At 47.4% G+C, this 21061-nt stretch overlaps 2 long non-coding RNA genes across 3 annotated transcripts; one reads left to right on the forward strand and one right to left on the reverse strand.

Annotated features, from left to right (window-relative positions):
- Positions 1–9202: 9202 nt before the first annotated feature.
- LOC116070927 lies at positions 9203–10983 on the reverse strand. Of its 2 annotated transcripts, XR_004110636.1 has the most exons (3): positions 10815–10983; positions 9580–10464; positions 9203–9467 (listed from the first exon to the last, which is right to left on the reverse strand). It is a non-coding gene; the product is annotated as an uncharacterized LOC116070927 (long non-coding RNA). The 2 variants fall into 2 exon arrangements; XR_004110635.1 differs by having other exon boundaries at positions 9203–10464.
- A 102-nt stretch (positions 10984–11085) lies between these two features.
- Positions 11086–18326, forward strand: LOC116070928. The gene is made up of 2 exons (XR_004110637.1): positions 11086–11434; positions 18062–18326. It is a non-coding gene; the product is annotated as an uncharacterized LOC116070928 (long non-coding RNA).
- The last annotated feature ends 2735 nt before the right edge of the window (positions 18327–21061 follow it).

A 21061-nucleotide genomic window follows, 5' to 3' on the forward strand; every position in this document is an offset into this window, starting at 1 on the left:
CAGTCTGCACTGGTCCAAATCTGTATTCCTTATACCTAATTTCTTCTCCCAGCAGCATCCCCATACTCCCATCGGCTCTGGTGAAGCTTCTCCTCGTGGCAAAATTGCTCCCAGCTCCACCTGAAGCTTTATCCTGGCACCCCTACCCTGGCAGCATTTGGGCACGGGGTCTTTGAAGAAGTGGTCAATTGAGAATGAGCCTGTAGGAGTGGACCCCGATCTAAAGTGCTACTGTCCTTAGGAGAGAAGAATACAGCAGGATGCCCGATCCCAAGCACAAAAGAATGGTCTCTTGAGGACCTGGGGGAGCAAGGAGTAGCTTAAATCTGCCAAACCCTATCTTTTGCATTTTTCCGGGAGACGCTCTGCCCACTGGTACTGTAGCTATCAGCCCTGTCCTGTGCTGGCATGGGCAGAAATTCAGGAAGCAATTCAGGCCAAGCAAGATGGGGTGGGGAGGTTGTTAGCCCCAGTATCCTGGGGCAGGAATTGAAGCGCAGAGCTGGGACCCAGCAAAAGAGGGCCGTGCCTTAAGCTCCACCCCCTGCTACAGAGCTGGCCCGGAAGTGTCCAGAGCTGGAGAGGACGAAGGCAGGAAGCCCAAGATCCCTGCTAATGAGTTTACTCAGCCTTTGGAATATCAAGTATTTGTTTTCCTAAGACTAGAAAGAAGGATCAACAGCAGGGGGCCCCCCTCCTGGGCGGTCCAGCTGGCTTGTCCTTGCTTTGTTTGGGCCCCTAAAGAGCTGGAGCTTATCAAAGGCTTCTTTGCACCTGAGGCCTGCATAGCCACTGCCTTCGACAAGGGCTGAACAATCCCCTAAATCCCCAGCCAGACAGCCACTCCAGCAGAACTGGAGGGCCGTGGCTTTAAACTTCAGTCCCAGAGGCATTAGAGGGCCGCGGTGGCCTGTCTTTGAGGATGGTGCTACTCCCTCCAGACGGAGGTGCTGATGGACCCGGATGATCTCTCTGGGAACACAGGCCACCAGGCTGCCAGTCCAACTCCACCCTTCTACCGGGGTACCCACAGTCCTCAAAAAGCCTCCTCTCGCAAAGTCCTCCCACCTCAAGGCTGGAGCCCACCCGCACGAAGGCGGTCAGCAGCAAGGCGATATTTAGTCTATGAGACTAAAGGTGCTTTAAGTATTTTATTCTGATGTATACTCCGGATGTACAGGCTGTTCCATTGAGCCAACCTGCCCCCGTCATCTCATCTTCCTGCCAGCCCTGCTTGCAGAAGAACATTAGAGCTAAGCCTGTTGACTTTGGCCCTCCCTCATAGAAGGAGGGGCAGGGAAAGGCCTCACTTGGGTATCCAGCCCCTCTTCCCAACCAGGTATCTGCAGTTCTGCTTTAATTGCACGTGGTCTTGGGGAAGGGGCTAGAGGCCGGGGAGGGGCAGAGGGTAGGGTCCATCTACACAACCCTGGGAGGGTCACCTCTGCGGGGTGAGGATCTTTCAATGTGGGTCCTTTAAGGTCACTCATGCTCCTCTTGTAACCCTTCACCCACTGCTCTGTACATGGAATCACATCAGTTTGTTGGGACCTTAGGAGGAGGAGGAGACATTAGTTATTTATGTCTCCCTCGGGCAAGGAATTTTAACAACATATACCACACACAGATACACATTTGCATAAATACATACATGCAAACACATAAACACCACATGCAGACATACTACATACACATACAGATACATTTACACACACACACATGAACGAACATACCCATGCCACATACATTTGCATAAATACACTCATGCAAACACATAGGCATGCCACATGCCGGCACACTACATACATACACAGATACATTTACACATACACACATGAACAAGCCGACCCCCGCCACACACATTTGCATAAATATACACATGCACACGCATAGATATGTCACATGCAGGCACACTGCATACATACACACATCTGTCTACACACACATACATTTACATACACACAGGTGTGCACATGCATGCATATGGGGTCCACGGGGCATGCCTTTCAACATTCAAGTTTACCCACTAGTGTAGAGCAAAACCCATCTTTTCTGCCAAGGCTGCCATCTCCAAACAAAGACAGTGTCCAGTCCCACCACAGCACGGCCTTCTCTGCCTCACAGGCTACAGAAGCACCTTCCTCACCGGCCCTCAAGGATGAATGCCGCCCCAAGGGACACCATGGGGGAGCAATGGGACTTACCCCTCCTGCAACTTGTCTCTACCATTCCCAGTGTGGTTTTAAACATCTTGAAACCTGTTTCACTCCCTTCAAGGTTTACCTGGGCAATCTTGCCAAACCGGTGGGTACAGTCTTCCACCTCACTATTTTTTTTTAAACCGGTGCCATTTAAGAAAACAAAACAAAACAAAACTGCTCTATCCAATGGGTAAAACTACCAAGTTTTGATGTTATCGAGTGTGACGGGAGGAGCTAGTCTGACCCAAAGAAGGCCTAGCATGCCCAAAGCCCTGGGTTCAGTCCCTAGCATTGCATGAACTGGGCATGGTGGCCCACACCTGTAATCCCAGCACTTGTGAGGTACTGGTATCTGAAGCTTGAGTTTAGTTTTGGCTACAGGGTAAGTTTGAGGCCAGCCTGGGCTACATGTGACCCTGTCTCGATAAAGAATTAAAAAGGTAAGTAAATGACTCCTCGCTCCAGTAGCTCCGGATTGCCATTGAAGGTCTTTCAGGATTCAGTCAGCAGCAGGCCCCACACCTGGGCTGCTGAGCGGGGTAGGAAGCTCCAGTAGGGACAATAGGCGAACCACAGTTGTGAGGGGTATTGTGTAGCACCGGACAAACTGGTAACCCATGAGAGCCCCTCAGAGGTTGACTTTTTAAAAATGCTGCTACTCAAAGCAAACAAGGATTTCTATTTTATCCATCTGTTTGGGGCGAGACCCAGGGATCAATATTTATAAACCTTCTGTGTTCACAGATCTAGCCAGAACAGAACCATTGAGGCCTGACTCACCATGTAGATCCCCGAATGGCCTACAGGGGGCGCAGGTGAGCAGGATTTGGGCAGGCAGGAAGGAAGGAAAGGATGGAGGGAAGAGAAAAGAAACTTCTAGCTTCTAGAACTCTGTAGATTCCCCCACCTCACTCCACCCGACCCCCGGCTCGACATGAGTATCTTTAAACACTGAGCCCTATGTGCCCTGCATTCTATGGCCCCTGAGCAGGCTGTGCACTGCACAAAGCCACTGATGGTCTTGAAGAAGCTTGCTGAGCACAGGGCCCGAGGCCCTGTGCCAACTCTAAACGGTTGTTTTCTTTATTGTTCACTCCATCCCTGGGGAAAAAAAGTACTCGTGTACATTCCACTGCAGAAACAAGGGAATGAAGTGGGCCATGAGCTCAATCCAGTGTGCCGTAGTACACACACAGCTAGCAATTGTACGCCACAGCTTGAAGCGAGATGGAGTCTTAGAACTATGGGGTTCCACGGGGCCCGCAGGATGGCGGCGAGCCCCCACAGCATTGCAAGAAGGGCTTCACAGGCTGGGGAGACAGCATATGTCAGGTACCACCCAGGTGACTTCTGTTAGATACGGTTACTTACGAAGTGGAACTGTTAAACAGTTCTTTTTCACCTGGGAATTCTGAACCCCATTGCTGTAGGAGAGGTGGTTGCGATGGCGACGGGACCTAGGCTGTCTGCTCTCTGTCTCTTACGACCAACATCTCATTCTGAAAGTCCGCGAGACAGCTTGGCACAGCAGACAGTCGAAGGCTCTATGGAAGTGGAGTATTGTGGCCTTGGGGTGTCCTCAGAAGAAATGGTTAGGGCTCAGGGTGAATTAAGGCCTGAAGGGCTCTGTGTGGAACAGCAGGAGTGATGTTGTGGCCTGGACAGATGGTCAAGCCCTCTTGAGAGCTTATGTATGCATCGAATTCCACCAAATAAGCTCACTGGCCTTTTAAATGTTTTTATTAACCTATATTATAATATAATAATAATATAATAAATATAATTATAATATATAATTATGGGGTTTGTTATGATATTTTCATATATATACACATGATGTATTCGGCTCATACCTAGCCCCTCTTACCCTCTTTATCCCGACACCTCCTCTATTTCTCTTTATCTTCCCAACTAAACTCTGTTTCTACTTTAAAGACTTTTTTTTAAAAAAAAAGATTTATTTCTATTACTTATTTTATTTTTTTATTACTTGGACATGTGTGTGCCTGCATAAGTTTATGTGAACCATGTCTATGGAAGTGCCCATGGAAGCCTGAGGATGTCAGAATCGCCCAAGAACTTGAGTTATGGGCAGTTGGGAGCCACCTGATGTGGGTGTTGGAAACTGAACCCTGGTCGTCCGCAAAAAGCAGTTTGTGTTCTTAATTGCCAAGCCATCTCTCCAGTCCCTGCTTTCAAGACTCCGTCTCTCAATACGTGTGTGTGTGTGTGTGTGTGTGTGTGTGTGTGTATGTGTCGGTGTGTCTCTGTGTGTGTGAGAGAGACCCAAAGAGTTTAATTAGGTTGATTATAGGATTATGGGATCATAGGTGAGGGTTTAGTTACAGGTGTATGGCACCTTACCAGTGTGTGTACAATTAAAGAAAAGGCCTCTCCCCCGTCAACCATTAACTGTGTATGAATAATCAGTGCATCCATCAGAGGTGGACCCCTGAAGCCTTTCCACTTTCTATGGTAGAGTGGTGTTGTCTTCGTCTTGTCCATAATCACAACTACTGTGAGCCAAGAGTGCAACAGCTGCGTTAGACCCAGAAGTCAGCAATCCTACTCCGTTCCCCAACTTTCCTCCAGCTCTTAGAATCTTCCCACCTCTTCTCCTCACCATGTTCCTTGAACCTCAGAGGAACACTGTGGGCGTCCCCTCTATGGTTAGGCATTCAACTTTCATTCTTAATCTCTTGCCTAGTTACAAATCTCAGCCGTGACCACTGACCACTGCCAAAGGAAGCTCCTCTGACTGTATCTGACTCGGAGCACTGATCTATGGGTACACACACAAATACGTAGCAAGCAATTTGACTGGCACGTCGTGTCCATTTAGCAAGCCAACAGCAAGTGGGTTTTCCATTATGGCCTATGACTTCTCCATGGACTTGTGACTAGGTTAGGGTTAGCAGACATGAATTCCCTCCTACTGTGGACTGACCCACAAAACCAACCAGAAAGTGGCTCTGTAGCTGCCCAGCAGCGGTCAAGGTCCTGACACATAATTTTGGGGTACTGGAACCGCGGGAAGAGTTTATAAAAATTAGACAAACACATGATGTGTTTCAGTCTGCCATCTTTCATTCAATTCTCATTGTTACAAGCTAACAGGTAGCATAGGTAAGGCAAAACCCCTCCCCCAAGTTAGTCAGCAACTTGGCCCAATCAGCAACTTCTTCTTCAGTCTCTGGAGGCGGGACTTCCGTCGTTACTGGACCTTGGAGAGAGGCGTGGCAATCAGCGGGAGGTGGACAGAGAGGCGTGGTTATCTGTGGCAAGGCGGGGTCTGAAGAATCAGCCCTCAGCTGAAGGAGGGTCACATGGCTCCGTAATAGACTCGCCGTTATTGCAAGTGGGTTCATCTTGCCTAGCTGGTCGGTATTGATACACACAGCTTACTAAGATCCCTGAGGACATTTCCCAACAACCTTCATAGCATGTGTAGAAAGCAAAGTTTGTTGGTTTTTTGTTCGTTTATTTGTTTGAACCCTGCAACAATGGCAAGGTGTCTCCTTCAAGCCACATTATTAGACACCAGTCCAGTGCCAACGTAAACAACAGCCTGTAGTGTTTATAGACACCAGAAATGAATGAGAATGGGAGCACATAGCCCATCACCTGAGAGCTTTAAAACTATTAACTACAATGAGGAGATAATATGAATCAAATCCTTAGATCACTACTCTGAGTCAAGCATTGTAGATTACACACGTGGGTTAACTCTGGGAGACTATTCCACTTTCCCTTGCAAAGGTGATGCTGTAGTCACATGACTCGTACAGATGTAGGACCTGAGGTAAAGGGTATATAGCAACTTGGCTAGGTAGTACTGAACAGAGCCAAGCCAATACCACATTGCCTCTCCTGGGATGATGCGGGGGTGGCTGTGAGTTTGGGGGCAGACTGGGTTATAGAGTAAAACCTATTCTCCCCCCCAATTTCCCCCCCAAAAAAGGAAAGAAAGAAGAAGGAGGGAGGGAGGAAGAGAGGAAGGGAGGAAGGCGAGCTCAGTGTTTTCACTTAGACTGCCATTCATTGTCCCAGCATCAGGCACTGAGCACTGACCACTCATCTATCTACAGCTTATAGTCATTTGAAAGTCTGCAGAAATCTCTGCTATCTCTGCTTAATTGTCACAGAGGTTCCGAGGTTCAAAACAGAAATGGCGTTCGAACCCAGTTTTGCCATTCAAGTCTCTTAAAGCATCCCGCGCCACATGTTTGTCTCTGAAGGGAGCCCAGGTCTGATGTGTGCCTCACTAACCTCCCAACGCAGCCCAGAGGGACACAAGCTCATACTGTGAGGCTCAGACCCACTCCTGGGGAGGTCATAACAATAACAATGGCTGTCCTACTTTCTGTAGACAGCGGTGTCAGCCTTGTCCTGGATGCTTGCCTGTGAATGGAGCTGAGAAAAGACATAAAAAAAAAAAAAAAAAAAAAAAACCTCCACAGAGCCTGACATCCTCGTGGAAGATTCTGAATGTGCTTCGTGTTTCTACACGAGGGTAAGATGACAGAGCCAGAAAAAGAGAAAGCAGGAATTTTCCAAAGCGAACAGAAGAAGCACCCAGAGAAACCCCACACTTCTCCTGTGACTCAACATCATCAACCCTGACACAGGAAGCCTCAAGCAGGAGCCGGTTCTTAATTCAGACATGGCATGGCATATCTAACAGATGTTCAGTGGAAAGGGATTCATGCTCTTAAAGAATGGGGGGAGGGGTTTAAATAATAAAGATGAGAACATTTTGTGGGTACACTATCAGTTATGGGAGAACACTGTAAGGCACTTCTCAGAGATAACCTGGGGACCAAGGCCACAGGATGGGCATAGAGGTCTGCCCTGGAATGAAATAACTTATCGTTCCCAATGGCTTCTGAGAGCCTTTAGAGCTCATCTTTGTTGAGCCCTTGTAGAAGTCACTGTTCCCATTCTAGAGGCAGCAGGGCCTCCAAGGGCATAGATCTGTAGTGAGCAAAGCAAGGAACATCAAGAAGAGTGGAGCAGGTATTCACATGGTGTCCCCCAGAATACCCCAAAAGTGGGCATAAAGCTTTGCTTCTGAGTCAGGAACTTGGGGAGACATGGCTGCATTAGAAAGTGGCTCTGATTCTGGGTCTCCCTTGATATTGGCCAAAGCTGGACCACAGTAAGAGACAGAGAGGGTCTGTTTTCAAGATGGTGCCCTCACATGGCTCTGGCCATGTGGTCCTCTCAGTGGTAGACGCACGAGTGCTCTACTGACAGACAGAGTGTCTGGTTTTCCTCAGGTAGAGAATTTAGTAAGAGAAAAGGCAAAGGAGAGGCCATCACTCTTTGATGACATAGTCTCTGATGATGTAATATTTGATGACGTAGCCACACTCCAACACATCAATCATCCCTGAATACTTAGAATCCGCTCAAATCCACACTAAAGAAGAGGAATCCGTTCATGCATTGCGAAGAGTGAGTGGCTGAGAATTTCATAGTACACTTGGAAACCATCAAAAATGTTTTAGGGAGGGGAACAAAGCCACCATGGGAGTGACCAGCCATGTAAATCTGCTTTTCCCCTGCTGCTCTTTGGGATGTGTGTGCACAGAGCCTAATCATGAGAAACTCACAGGTGTAGGGAGAATATCTTATGTATTGTATGGATGCATTGCCTGTCAATTAAAAAAAAAAAAAAAAAAAAAAACAAAAACCTATGGCCTATAGGAAAGGGTAAAATAGAAGTCAGGACATCTGGAAGGAGAAAAAATTCTGGGATAGAGCCAGGTACAGGAAATTCACCAGGAAGAGATGCCAAGACAGACGCATTGTACTTGCACAGGTAACCAGCCACGGCAGAATATAGGCTGGAATAAATGGGAATTTATTTTATGGAATAAAATTATCTTTTATTACAATCTAGTCAGAGGAGAGCCTAGCTATATGGCCAAGGTATTTGTAAATATATTTTGAGTTTGAGTCTTATTTCCGGGAGGAAGAACAAGGCCCCAACTTCAATGCACAAGTTGAGCAGAACATTTCCGGTTGTGATGAGGCATCCAGAGTCGTCCAATACTGCCTGTAAGTGCTCATACACTGCACACCCACACTATAACCCTTACTGTACTCTGACTATGGCTTGAGACACATAGGCAGTGATAATAAATAAAACTTTAAGTGATGTTGTATGGCATTTGGGCAAGTTGGAAATTCAACATCTGCTTTCAGACTAGAACGGTACCACCGTCGTCATCAAGAATAATCTGGGGGCTGGCGAGATGGCTCAGCGGGTAAGAGCACTGACTGCTCTTCCAGAGGTCCTGAGTTCAAATCCCAGCAACCACATGGTGGCTCACAGCCATCTGTAAGGGAATCTGATGCCCTCCTCTGTTGTGTCTGAAGACAACAACAGTGTACTCAGATATATAAAATATTTTTTTAATGCTGCCATAAAGTTTAAAAAATAAGAATAGCCTGAATTTCTTAGTCATTACATGTGCAATGGTGAGCACAGTGAAAAAAAAGAATTGTCTTTTCCAGGAGTCCTCAGTGTCCCTCCTCCCAAGCCCCACTCCTATTTTAGAGGGCTCTAAGTCTACAGCAGAATTCATGCAAACCTGGACTCAGAATCAGAGCAGCTAGTGTGTCTGCTCAGTAGAGATGGCCCCAGGCTCAGGGTGCTGGTTAATTCTAGTTGTCAACTTGATACACCTACAATTAACCAAGGGAGAGAGTCTCAGTGAGGTTTTAGCCTGGGGGGGATGCCTGTAGGGGATTACCTCAATTGCCTTAGTAGGTGTGGGAACACTCAATATGTAAGTAGGGATCACCAACCCCTGGCTTTAAACCTTTGACTGAGTAAGTGTGGAGAGAGCTAGCTGAGCACTAAGCACACATTCATTCTCTCTCCCTGCTCTTGATTATGAGAACCCTGAGACTGAAGGAGGTCAGAGGTCAAGGGACCTGTTCAAGTCACAGCAGTGGCAGGGCAGATGGTCCTTGGGAAACAACAACTAAGCTTTAAGGGAGTACTGACATTCAATTTATTAACAACACGTGGCCAAAAGAACAGAGAAAGCAGATTCCCCGTGGACACTCAGTGGAGGACATGAACAGAACGTCACGTTTGTGCCATTCATTGCTCACAGTCAGTAAAGGGATGTTTGGGAAGTTCCCATTCGCGGGCTCCTCGGGTTTGGCTGAAAAGTTCTGGCGATCTCTCTCATAATGCATCATACTTGGGCGAAGCAGAACTCACATGTGAGCTCTTCACGGGTTTCAATCCTAAGTATAAAGATGGGGTCCATTTGTCTTGGCAGACATGCTCGGAGACACCTTGGTCTATTTGCTCCTGGGTAAGCCTGCCAAAGCTACGTCCAGTGTCAAGGTGACCTACAGGAAATGATGTCCAGGGCCCCAACGAAACCAAGGATAGAGTCAGCCTTCAAGCTCCGCCTTGGTGCCCATGGTTCTCTGCCAGCCTTGACAGCATCCTCGTGCTTTTCCTCTGCCCAGGAAGCCCACATCACACACACACCCACATACTATGCTTTCAGTTGTGATAGAACGCTCTGAACACTCTCCGGCTTCCCAACGAGGTTTGGGTCTCAAACTCCTCATGTGTGTTTGTCCTGACTCTTAACTTAATAGGTCTAAATGGTACTTACTCTCAACAGAGCCCCATTGCTAAGGATTATTTAAAGGGAGACCAGATGTGTATAAAGGAAAAGCAAAGAGGCAGAAGAGGGAAGTGAGAAGATGTGCTGATGGTTGGGGCCGATGGTGCTGATGGTGATGCTGATATCTGTGATGACAGTGGTCATGGTGATGGAGATGATGGTGGCGTTAGTGGATGCTGAGGGCCATGTTGACAGTGATAACGATGGTGGTAGTGATGGCCGAGATGGTGAACAATAAAGGCTGATAATGGTGATGACTGTCACGAAGACTCCAATAATGTTCGTCATGATTAATGGTGATGCTGACAGTGACAGTGATGGCGAAGGTTATGGTGATAACCACTATGATAATGATGTCAGGAGTGCTGACAATGATGTTGCTGATGGTAATGATGTTGACAATTGTTACAGTGATGACGATAGCGATTGTGGTGACGCTGATGTCATTGATGCTGCTGATGCTGCTGACAATACTGATGGAGGTCACAGAGATGACTACGATGATACCGGAGGTGGCGGTTAACAGTGATAGTAGATCTCATGTCCTGTGCAGAGTGCAGCGGTGTGTTTGATAGTTAACACGCATTACAATTTCAACTTTCCTAATAAGGAGAGAGCAAGAACAAAGAGCTCAGTGAGATCTCTGGGCTCTAAAGACCACACCCCTGATGCCTTTAAAGCATTCCCTCCACAGGCAAAGAGACAAAGTCAAAACCAAGGAGGAACAAGAGAGACAGCATCCATGCTCCAAAGATAACTAGCTCCATAGACAAGAAATTGGACCGCAGTCTGAGTAGTCACCATGTAGTAACGTGGAGTAACAAATGTCAAACATTCATTACTAAAGGCTATTCATTACTAAAGCTACTCAGTGGGAAGCAGAGGAAGGTCTGGGTGTTGAGGATAAACTTCTCAAAAGGGACCCTGAGGGCTATCAGGTCTGACAGCAGACCTCATTTCTCTGATTTTTCTTCTCACTGAGTAAAGAGAGTCTATCTCCTGCCCCTGGACCTGGACCATTTGTGCCTTCTTCTTCCACAGACCACAATGGACAGATACCAGTTTGAAGAGCTCTAGGATGGGATACAGAAGGCCCCTATAGACCTCCCTCCTCATTCTGCCAAGCCCTTGCTGTTGGAATCCTAGGACAGCGATGTCACAACTGAGGGTGCCTGATGGTCGGAACCCAGCCTTGCAGCTCACATCTCAGAGCAAGAGAGCATTTGGCAGTGCAGCTCCCCTGCATATGTCGGTACTTTCTTAGTGAAATAATCCAAGAGACAGGTGGCTGGTCATCGAAATGTACAGTTCTGTGTGATTTATTCTATCAAAGTTAGGTTCAGATGCAAACGCAGAGATCCTACTATCATAAGCAATCTTAGGACAGCAAGACTGACTGGTATATTTCTCTAATGTCACCAGCATCTTATAGACAAGATTCTTCCTCTGGCCAGGATACTAGACACCTCCTCTTGTGAACGCACATGTGGCCTTGTCCTTGTGGCACTATGCATTCATGCTCAGGACGGCGAAGATCAAGGTCAATGGAGCAGCCTTTGTCCCTTACTGATGGTAAACCTTCTTGCTTGTTTCTATCTTATGGATTAGGACCAGGTCACATGACCATCTCTGCTTCATAGAAGTTTGAGAAACTGAGTACTTCAGGTATAGTGTGTTCCAAACTAAAGGAATTGCTCTGAGAAGGCAAGAGAGGCAGACTGGATATTGATCTGGCACCAGCTAGGTCCTCAACCAGCATTGGCTGCCTTTTGACATGTGACTGGCTGAGCAAGAAAGACCCAAGAGCAGGAGATTTAGGAAAATGAGGGGTCAAGAGTCAGGGGTCAAGGGCCAGGGGCCAGAGGTCAGGGGCCAGGGGTCAAGAGCTGGGGCTGAGGGGTGGGTTGGGGAGAAAGATGGAGAAAAAGGCAATACCTTTATATTCTCAGTTTTAAGAAACTAAACATAAAGGAATTCTTAAGACTTAGGGGCTGGCAGCAACATTAGATCAGACTGGTTGCATAAAACCTTGAGAAAAAAAAAAAGCAAATGTATTTTGCCTCAAGCATTCATTTAAAGGAATGAGGCAAAAAACAAAAAAACAAAAAAACAAAAAAACAAAAAACAAAAAGCAAAGGCTCTAAGAGCCTAGGTTCACACTTTACTGGTGTGTGTGTGTGTGTGTGTGTGTGTGTGTGTGTGTGTGTGTGAGTGTTGTCCCTTCCTCAGAGATCCTTCTAAGTCGAGTGTGCTGCTGCCTTAGAACGAGACTTCACAGGCTAATTGATTTGACTCTCTGGAAAACCGCCCCGCCAGACAGCCTAACGCTGTATTCCTTTCATATCATTGCTTCTAATGACTCCCTGGATCAGCATCAGAATCCGGTACCCTACTCGATGCTTATCCCTGTTGATGCTTCTTAAGTGCCCTCCTCCTCATTGGCCAAGCAGTTTCATACTTGCAGGATTACCAACTATCCCAGAGCTATTAAACCTTCCTCGCTGGTGGGTGGGGGCTGGAACTGGGCTGGGAAACTACCAGAAGTCATTAAAAGTAATTTGGTTCCAGGTTATAATTAGGATCCATCTGTATGGCGCTCTTCCCAGCCACTGAGACTGCAGAGGAAGCCCTCTACCTGTACTTGTGGACAGAGCCCCAGGGGATGCAGTGTAAACCTAGCAAGGGGAGGTGGGGGCGGGGGGAGAATGGTGGCAGAAGCTGAGAAGGGAGCTGGAATCCAGGGCATGTGGTTTGCCATCCTCTCGCTCACGAGAAAAATTGGGCCATAAGGAGAAGAGAGATGGAATTCATTCAGTTGGTGTCTCTCTATGTGGAACACAGCGGCTCCTCGGCTCCTCATCGCTCTGGTACACAGCAATGTTTCCTGGAGCAAGCCTTCCGATGCTCTCCACGGTGCTCCCACTGTGGAGATGCAGGCTGAGCTGCCAACAGAGGAAGGGATGGGCAGGTTGTCTGAAGACCTGCAGGTACTGCCAGCCTCCCCTGCTGGGAGTCGCCATGGAGCAACAAGGCTGTGAACTAACAAGATCTCAGATTGTTCAAGGAAAGCAGAGTCAACTGTTCCATGCTAACCTGGATGGGGTAAGTTCCACGAGGCCCCGCCTCCAAAGAAGAGCTATAGACAACCAATGGCTGCCGAGAGAAGAAGAATCAGTCGTCAGGAACAAGTCCCCTGATAGGTTATCCGATTATACATGGTCAGCCCTAAACATGTGAACTATGGGGAAAACTGGTCTCTGTGACTGGTGTATGTATATGTCTCTCTCTCTCTCTCTCTCTCTCTCTCTCTCTCTCTCTCTCTCTATATATATATATATATATATATATATATATATATATGTGTGTGTGTGTGTGTGTGTGTGTGTGTGTATACACATATATATACATTTATATGTGTGTATATATATACACATATATGTGTATATGTATACATATATGTGTGTGTGTGTATGAGACTGTGTGTATGTATGTATAATGCAATAATAGTAATTATAGAAGATAGGGTCATGGAATTGGGAGGGAAGGAGGGGGACATGGGAGGAGTTGGAAGTAGGAGAGAAAAGGACAGAAATTATGTGTAGTAATCATGTATGCAATTCTCCAAAAATATAAAAAAATAATACATTTAAAACATTGGCTTGATCTTTTTGGCCTGGTGTAAGTTAAGCAGACCCATGAGGACATTGGTGCCCCCTTGTCAGCATGGTTTCCTCCCCAACTTGTTACACACATCTATTTGGGAGAGCACACCATGGGATACTGTTTCCCTTCGCAGCAGACAGATCTGGGATTTGGTTGTTCTGTTTTAGTAAGTTACATCCTGAGTGAATCTCATATCTCTTTCCTATTGGCTTTGTTTCCACATAAAATTATTTTACATTGGTGTAGCATTTGTGGTTTAAAAAAAATGCTTCATGGGCCTGCAGACTGGCTCAGTGGATAAGAGCACTCGCTGTTCTTACAGACCTTGGTTCTCAGCACACATAACCCCCTTCTCTCCAGCTCCAGGGAAGCCAATGGCTTCTTCTAGTTTGTGCTGGCACTCGCACACACATCCTGCATACACATACTGCACACACACAGACGTAGAATGATATACACAAAACTAACATTGCTCACGGGAGTAGAAGACTCTTCTTTTGTTTGGATGCTTTTTTATTTGGTCACAATCTCTGCCTGTCTGTCTTTCATGCATGCGTATGCACACACACATGCTCACACATACACACAAACACAGAAACACATATACATTTTCTCTGTCTCTATTTCTGTCTCGCTCTCTCTGTTGTTTATGCTTCTGTCTCTCTGTATCTCTCTGTTTCTATCTCCCTCTCTTTGTCTGTGTGTCTCTGTCTCTCTCTGTGTCTCTGTCTCTATTTCGCTCTGCTTTTCTTTAATACACATTCTCTCTATCTGTCTCATTTTTTCTATCTCTTCTTGTCTCTCTCTGTCTCTCTGTCTGTCTCTCTGTCTCTCTCTCTTGGTCTCCAGAAGACCAAGAGGAGGGCATTTGAACAGGACCCACAGAGAGATGGCTAGATTTTGCCAGTCAGCTCTCCATTGTCCTGACATACCATCAAGATGAGTCAGCATGAATCCCCCCTAGCGTCCTGCCCCATGGGTAAGCATTCTCTGCTAGCATCTCTAGCAACATCTTTGTCTCATTTAATCAAATGCTCATATGCTGGTGTGAGAGAGCTCCGGTGAGCTGGCAAGCTGGAGGTGGACAAAGAACCAGGCTCGCAGGGTCACTGTGTCAGGGGCGAGCAGGAAGGCTTCATCTGCTGCCATAGAAGTAATCTACTTAAGCCTGTTCTTTCAGTTTCCCTGGTGAACGCCCCTTAACTTCAGAAACCGTGGGAGAAAACGGCCAGTTGGCCAAGTATGGGCCAGATGCCTGGCTAAGACTGGAGGCAGGGAAACCTGAGGACTAGATCCACAAAGCCTACCCATTGTGGGAGAATGACTGAGGACATTGCTCCCCAAAACTCATCAGCCTCCTCCTCCCTGGCAGAGAGCTAATCTGAATTTCCCAGGCTCCTTAGGCATTATGTTAATTATCTCTATGCCCACAAAAAATGAGCACAAGCCATCAGACCTGGTGCTTGGACATAGAACTTGCCCATGTTCCCTCCTCCTTATGGATGGCTGGAACAAAGGCAGCCTGAGACGAGCCAGGAAATGCATGTCCCAGACTGGAATCTGTCAGGCCTCCCTGTGATCACAGGAACAGAGGTCCCTACTCTTTACAATGCTGTGGCCAAAATAAGAACAAGAGTCACTTGGGGCCAGGATACTGGTACAGTCTAAGCACGGGAAAGAAATGACAGGGAACCTTGAAGGTGGCTCACAGTAAAGTCCTCCTTGTACATTATTCAATACATGTGAAAGAGTTATGTGGGATTAGTTGGAACAGCCGCCCTATAAGGATCAGTGCAATGGGTCCTGTGAGACTCGGACAGGAAACTCTAAATGACGGCAATTAGAGGCATTTCCGGTCTCCCCTGCACATTGTCTCCTCTTCCCTAGATGGTCATGAATTCTGGAAGACCCCAAAGAGAGGGGCCATTGCCACTCGAGAGCATGCTGACTTGCCCCACCCTAGGCAACAGTGTCTAGCTCCATTCCCTCCAGGTCACCAAAAGCTATTACCTCAGAAACCTGGCTCCATCAGGGGCCTGACAGAGACACAAGGTTTGTCTACTCTTCCCACCAGGGACACAGCCTTTAGACAGCCCACAGTCTCCTTGGCTTGAATTCCCGCAGAATTCTCCCATTTTCTTTCCATTCCGTGGTTGCTGGCTTTGTCCATCCATGAAGAATGGCAGGAAATGTCTTCTACCACTTCTACTGTCGAAAATAGAAATCTGCGTATCAAAAAAGACTGGGAAGCAAACAGCAAGGCTGCCCATAGTGTGCATGATCTTTGTCTGGGTTTTCCTTTTTATCTATTTGTCTTGAAATAAGGCATAATGGGCTCCAGATTGGCCTTACTTCTTATGTACTGCAGGATGACCTTGAACTCCTTATTCTCCTGCTTCCATCTCCTCTTGGCTGGAATGACAGGTATGTACCACCATGCCTAGCTGGGTGCTTTTTGCATGGTATAAATTTAAAGAGATTTTCTAAATTGTTAATAAAGACACCTGAGGAATTACAAAAGGGAACCGTGACCTCTTAGCAGTTACTACCGTCCAGAATCAAATATGAATAGGTTTTCTTTCGCCTTTAAATAAACAAAAAGGAAAAATCCTAAACTGGGCTGTGGTTGCAGAGACTTTAAAACTCAGTACTAGGCAGGGAAATCTCTGAGTTCGAGGCCAGCCTGGTCTACAGAAAGAGTTCCATGGCAGCCAGGGCTACACAGAAAACCCCTACCTCATAAAAAATAAATAAATAAAAATCTATCCAAGGGTTCATCATAAAATCAAAGTGATATTTTGAAATAAGCTTCTTGGGGCTGGAGAGCTGCCCCAGCAGTTAAAAACACTTGCTCCCTTTGCAGGGGACGCTTGTTCAGCTCCAACACTCACACCGGGTAGCTCACAAACACATGTAACTCCCACTCCACAGGACATGACGTCCCCCCTTCTGGACTTATTCCACACAGGTGCACATACACACATAAAATTTTAAATTGAGCTGGGCGGTAGTGGCACACACCTTTAATCCCAGCACTTGGGAGGCAGAGGCAGGCAGATTTCTGAGTTCAAGGCCAGCCTGGTCTACAGAGTGAGTTCCAAGACAGCCAAGGCTACACAGAGAAACACTGTCTTGAAAAAAAAATTAAATCTATCTAAAATAGGCTTTAAAAATCAGCTTAAGCAGCCCCCTGGCACATATGTAGCAGATGTACAACTTGGTCTTCACGTGGGTTTTGAACAACTGGAGCAGAGGCTATCCCAAAAGCTGTTGCCTGTACATAGGGTATGTTCTTCTAGCTGGGCTGCCTTGTCTGGACTCAGCCGAGAGGAAGCACCTATCCTTGCAGAGATTTGAAGTGCTAGCATGAGGGGATACCCAGAGGGGGCCCCACCAGCTCAGAGGAGAAAGGGAAGGGGAGAGGGAAGGATTGAGAGAGTGGGTGACTGGGAGGGGGGCAGTGTGCGGGATGTAAAGTGAATAAGTAAAACAAACAAACAAACAAACGTATAAATAATCAGCTCGAGCGTCCACTCTAACCCCAGCTGTTAGCCCCATTTAAGTGAGAGTCCAGAGGATCGCAGGGGAAAGCCCAGCTTTAGAAAGAGCCTTTCCAGGTCAGTCTCGCAGCAGCGTTTGTCTCCACTCCACTCTTCATCCTGCTCGAAGCACTGGCTGACTCAAGAGGCTCAAACTCTTGGGTCCTGTGACGCCTCTGGCACACAGCTGGGCTAACTGCCTCTGACTGGGCAGAAAATGATTCTGGAGAGGAGGGAAGGAATGAAGGACAGAGGAGGCTTGGGCACCGAGTGATCACAGGACCAAGAGTCCCTGAAGCATTCATTCAATGCCTCTATCGTCACCCAGAGGCTCCCAGAGACGACTGTTCTTACCGTTTATACCCTCTGCAATGCAGGGACCACCCAGAACCTCCTCCCACTCATGCAAGCAGAGAAAGAGCAGAAAGTTCGGTCCATCCTTACACCCTGAGCTCAGGACAGGGCTCCCCTGCTTTGGGGTGGGTGAAGAGGTTTAGCTTCGACTCTGAGGGTGTGTGACACTTTGTGTCTTGAAGGGGCAGCTCAGGCCACCTGTACCTGCCTGAGAGTGTGGGTTTAGCAGAGACAGGAGAATGCCCTAGGGCCAGAATGGAATTTCCCACATGCCCACCAGCCGGAAACTGAAGTGGATACACAGCGGGACAGCAGCTGCTGGCCAAGAGAAGCGCAAGTGAGGTAGAAGGCAGGATGCCAGGACTCAAGGGATTCTGAAAACTTCTTGTTCTTCCTCATGTGTCCAGTAGGGAGGCAGGGAGTTCCAAGCCCCACCCAACTCAAGAGCCCAGATTCGCTTGCAGGTCTCCAGATGAAAGGGGGTGAGAAAGGACAGTTCTTCCCAGAGAACAGATAACGGCCGGCCAGCCGACTGACCGGTGCACAAGGCAGCGCCAGGCCAGGAGCCCTTCAAAGCCGCCGCTCCTGTCCCATGGCTTCCTGTTTCCTGTCCTACTCACACTTCCCTCCCTTTGTCTCCCAGGCCCCAAGAGCAGAGCTTCAGGGAACCACTGTCAAGCTCCCCAGCAATGAGATCAAAGGCATCAGCCCACCTCCAGCCCCCGCCCCACTTGATTGTCTGACCATTGACTTCCTCCGTATCTGGTCTGGCCGTGCCACCAGCAGACAGACAGCTATCAGAGCTCCACAGAAGTTGAGCAGCTTCCTCGGGGCCTGAGCTGTGGAACTACAGAATTCCCAGCATCCCAGAGACCTGAAGCCGCTGCTGATAAACCTATAAAGATGCAGGATTGTGCGGTGTTTTTACAGGTCTGAGAGCAAAATGCCTGGGAGAGGGAGAGGGAGAGTTAGGAGAGAGAGAGAGAGAGAGAGAGAGAGAGAGAGAGAGAGAGAGAGAGAGAGAGAGAGAGAGAGAGGCAGAGAGGCAGAGAGACAGAGACAGAGAGACAGAGTGAGGAGTGGAGGGGGGATGCAGAGGAGAGATGAGAGAGTCCAGTCTCACAGACACCAGTAGCTTGTGTATCTGTTTTCCAAACTTGTGGAATCCTGTGTGTCTGTACCCTACAATCACAAGACCATCCTGTGTGTACAGCCTGAAAGAGGCTCACACTGTGGGAAGTTTGTGTAGCCAAAACACAGAATGCCACCAGACTCCCCTGGAAAATGTAGAGAACATGGAGGAGGATGGGAGGTGTTCCTGTCACCTGCCCAAAGAAGGAAGGGCAGTGGGCTGGTTAGTAGTTTTGGTCAAAGTTGACATGATCTCGAGCCATCTGTCTGGGAAGAGGGAATCTCAACTGAGAAAATGCCTCCCATCTGATTGGCCTATGGAGATGTCTATGGAGCATTTTCTTGATTCTTGATTGATGTGGGAGGGCCCAGGCCACTGTGAGTTGTTCCATCCCTAGGCAGGTGGCCCTGGGTGCTATAAGAAAACAGACTGAACAAGCTATGAGGAGCAAGCCAGTAAGCAGCATTCCTCCATGCCCTCTGCATCAGTTCCTACCTCCAGGTTCTTGCCTTGAGTTCCTGCCCTGACTTCTCTTTATAATGTACTGTAAACTGTAAGAGGAAATAAACCCTTCTCTCTCTAAGACTATGATGATTGGTACTTTATCACCACAACAGAAAGCAAACTCGGACATGTAGGCATTTCAGGACAATTATGAACTTGTACCCTTAAGCCTAGGACAGAACATCACTTGCTTTGAGGTGGGTGGGTAGGTTAAACCTGTGTGACAGTTTGCCTCAGGTGCCACATACTGGGTCAGTGAGGGTTCCGGGAATGTGTCTCACGCATTCATAAAAGCCACCCGCCCTAAGTTATTACAAAGCACATCCTTATATTGTTCTGAAAGCCCCGGGTAGGGATATTTGTCAGGAAAAGGAAAGAGAATTCCCTTGCTTCCATTTTTAGACCTGGGGATGCTCTTGCCCTGCAGGAAGCAGTTTCCTGATTCGGGCAAATCTGACCCCTCTGCACATAGAGGAATAGTTTGTGATGTTTTGATTTTCTCATCTGGACAGACGTCTGCACAGGATACCTAACCTTCGTTGGTACCTTCCTCTCCAATAGCTTTTGTCTGCCTGTGAGCTCAAAATAACCCAGTCTGTATGTGGCAGGGGCAGGGTCTTATGGTCAGAACAAGGGAAACAATAGGGTGTATAGTCAACCAGCTAAAGACCCAGGTCCCTGAGGAGGAACCCTGTCTGGAAGGGCCATGAATCACTCCCAGCCTGGAGGGTACAGATTCTGACTTCCAAATGCACTCCCTGAGTTTGGAAACCCTTGTAAATGCAGACTTAACAGCAAGGCTTTGAGTATATGAGAACAGTGACCTTGCCTGCCAGTCTGCTGGGCAACTGGTATGATCAGTGGTGCCTTGTGTCACGTACCTGTCCATTTCTTCATTTAACTTCATTTCTTCATGATAACTTAGCAAGGTGGATGGTCATATGTTTATAGATTAAAGAACCCTTTGGCTTACAGAGGTGAAGGTGCCTGGTAGAAATGTACAGCACACACTAGGAGATATGTGAAAAGTTCCTTGGGCCTGTCTGCCACTAGAAGTCAACCTAGAATCACACCGAGGTGATGTTCTCCATGGTCCCACAAAGGAAGCCATCTTGTGGCCATCAGCTGAGGATGGTCCAGCTGAACGTGGCACACAATGGCATGTGGCTCAGCCGGGAAGAGGGACAAGGTCCTGGCACATGACACTGTGTGAGTGGACCGTAGAAACATGATGTTGGAATGAGGAAAACTGAACACAAGAGCCACTTACGGTATAAGTCATACAAAAAGGAAGCACCTGGGCTCTGGGACTGGCAATAAGTAGCAGGAGGTTCAGGGTGGATACACAGGGCTAGGGTGCCTCTTACAGTGATATCACAAAGTCCTGAGGACCCTCACCAAGGTGATACAGTAGAGCATGCTAAGAGGACACACACACAGACACATGAACATGCATGAAAGGCAGGCCTAGTGAGGCAGAGTATAATCCCAGGTCCTTAAGAAGCTGAGGCAGGAGGATTCCAAGTTCAAGAATAGCCTGAGAAAGTAAGTGAGATCCCATTTCAAAGTATAAAGCCAAAGGAAGTCTGGGGTGTAGCTCGATGGTAATTTGCGTACCTGCTTACCTGACAGATATGAGGGCCACAGGTTCAATCCTCAGAACTGGAAAAACTCTCTATCACCCACCTAGCTGCTACCTGTCAATTATCTATCTGTCATCCACCTCTCTTCCATCCATCTATCAATCATTTATTTTTCTTTTTTTTTTAAAGATTTATTTATTTATTATATGTAGGTACACTGTAGCCATCTTCAGATGCACCAGAAGAGGGAGTCAGATCTCATTAGGGATAGTTGTGACCCACCATGTGGTTGCTGGGATTTGAACTCAGGACCTTCGGAAGAGCAGTCAGTGCTCTTAACAGCTGAGCCATCTCTCCAGCCCAGTCATTTATTTTTCTAATCTATCATCTATCATCTAATCTCTGTCTATCATCTATTTATCTA

This window comes from Mastomys coucha, unplaced genomic scaffold, assembly GCF_008632895.1.
Source record: "Mastomys coucha isolate ucsf_1 unplaced genomic scaffold, UCSF_Mcou_1 pScaffold22, whole genome shotgun sequence".
NCBI lineage: Eukaryota > Metazoa > Chordata > Mammalia > Rodentia > Muridae > Mastomys > Mastomys coucha.